The following is a 2,503-nucleotide window of genomic DNA, read 5'->3' on the forward strand; positions in this document are numbered from 1 at the left end:
TGACCTGTCCGTCTTGGGTGACCCTGCATGGCATAGCTCATAGCTTCACTGAGCTATGCAAGCCCCTTCACCACGACAAGGCAGTGATCCATGAAGGAGACTGCTTTTGATACTGGATGTAATATATATTGCCATTATGACTAGTAGCTATTGATCTTATCCTCCATAACTCATTTTTGAACACAGGTATCACATATATCCAAGACATACCAAAGCAAGACAACCAGCAATGAAAGTTTCAAAAAGACATACTATATTGGACCATTGGAACACAACAGTGGATGTGGTGTGGTGGTTATAGCATTGGACTGGAGACCTTGGCGATCCAGGTTTAATCCTAACTTAACCATGAAGCTCAGTGGGCAACTTTGGACCAGTGACAGTCTCAACCTAACCTACCTAACAGGTTTGTTATTATGAGGATAAAAATAAAGCAGAGAATGATATAAGCTGCCTTGGGTTCCTCACAAGAGCGAAAAAGATGGGATATAAATGCAGTGTATGATAATCATCATAATTGGATAAGTAATATTTTACTTGATGAGTTCAACAAACTTCAGTACAGCTACTACTGTAAATTTTCATTATCAATATATATGATTCCTCTAATAAATTTAATCTTTTCATGAAATGCATGCCATGTGTGATAGATGTTCCTACAGAACTGATGACCTACTGTGTTCATTGCTAATATGTAAAATCTATTTTGTCTTCTCCACCACAATCTCCCTGCTGGGTAGAAGAACTTTCATAATTCGGTCTGCATAACTGTCAACATACGTCAGAATATGTCTGCATATAAATGCACAGTCCGAGGGAGAGATGCTATTCCTTATATGCAACCCCCACATGCACCAAATAACTAAGGAAGCCTAACCTGATCAAACAGGCCTTGCTATTGTTTCCAGAGACAAAAGTCAGCAGAGATCATAATGGAGTGGGAAGAAGTGTGTGTAAAGCCTGTTTTTATTTAGTAAAATCTACTTAAAATTAATGCTTCAACCTAGATGTGTGGAAACTATACACTGCAATCCTGTGCATACTTCCTTGGGGAAAATCCCATTTAATTAAACAGGACTCAGGAGTAAATATGCATAGTGGTTGTTAATCACTACTAAGAATGTCAGTCAACCAGTATCTTTAACATTCTCATTTACTTTTACAAGGCAGAGCATAAGTTCATATTAAGTCCTGTTTCTCATAAGGAGGAGATAGTCAGGCAAACTTGTGGCTGGACTGTACTATTTCACACTACAAACTGAAGACTCACAAGATAAAATGTTATTCCATATTTTTAAAAATTTGCACCTAAAAACTGACCTCAGAGAGAAAATTGATCTCATTTCTACATGGAGGGATTTGTTTTTGTTTTTTTTTAAAGTACAGACAAGCACATATGCAGTATATAACAGAACATACAATTACTAAGCCTTTACAATGTGGGAAATAAGCATGGCCTTGCTTAAATCTTTTAAGGTAACACACCTCTTTTGGACATAACATTTTAAAATTCCATAATAGTCACACAGAAAGAAAGAGATCAGTAGTACTTCTAAAACTAAGGGAAACCCTTAATGTCAGACTTGCATATATGTATGCACAAGCAGTATACTTTAATTTGCATCCAACATTGCTGAAAACAATACCTACCTGGGATTCCAGTCTGGCTCTCTGTGAGAACCCTTTCTCCCTAACTACTGACCATTTGGGAGTTTCCTGGCAGTGTTGCCCCATTCAAAAACGTTGATGTGCTTACTGAGAATAAGAGCTTTAAATTAAAAGATACTATTTACTTTTTACGGAATTCGGCACCAGGGAGCATCTCCAAAACTGAATCAGACAACCGGGCCTATTTCTTAGTGTGTTCAGGATCCTCAGGCTTTAATCTTGACACGTGTTTATAATAGAGCTAATGCTACTGAATTCAGCGGATTTACTTCTGAGCAAATATGAAAGAAGCTGACTGCTTTATGGATAATAAAATACTTAGGAAGGATGAAATGGTAAGTAGAGAAGCGAAAGTACGCGATGATCAGGTCAAAAATGTATGGAACCAAACTTAAACAAAATTAAACATAAGTCCGAATGATTAAAAAAAGGTACTGAACTAGACCAATCAGAGGAAACCAAGAAATCTGTATATTAGCGATATTAGCCAGCGTTCTACTCAAAACACAGAAAGGGAAGCTGAGCAGACCTATTACAACCCGGGAAGTTTTTAACTTCCCATATCGCTTACCAAATACTAATTTGTTACAAAAGACTACGAATAAACTGCGCATGCCCTTACATGAACTCTCTTATCCACGCCTCTTACCTGCGTCAGGCTGTAACATTAAAAAAAAATTAGGAATGCGCGGCGTCCGCTGTCGCCCTGACAACGATGAACGTCACCAGATTCCAGGTCTTGCCATTGGCTGGGAGGGTTCGAGAATGCCCGAGAAGGCGGAAGCGGAAGCCGCACGTGGAGCCGGCGAGTAGCTGTCGCAGTTTCTGGAAACTT

The 2,503-nt window shown here is 38.8% G+C and overlaps 1 protein-coding gene across 2 annotated transcripts in view; it reads right to left on the bottom strand.

Annotated features, from left to right (window-relative positions):
• B3GLCT (beta 3-glucosyltransferase) overlaps positions 1-2,503 on the bottom strand; it is a 173,406-nt gene that overhangs the window by 167,099 nt on the left and 3,804 nt on the right. The gene's annotated exons all lie outside the window — the stretch shown is intronic.

Source organism: Varanus komodoensis, unplaced genomic scaffold (genome assembly GCF_004798865.1).
Source record: "Varanus komodoensis strain SLA01 unplaced genomic scaffold, ASM479886v1 scaffold4, whole genome shotgun sequence".
Lineage (NCBI taxonomy): Eukaryota > Metazoa > Chordata > Lepidosauria > Squamata > Varanidae > Varanus > Varanus komodoensis.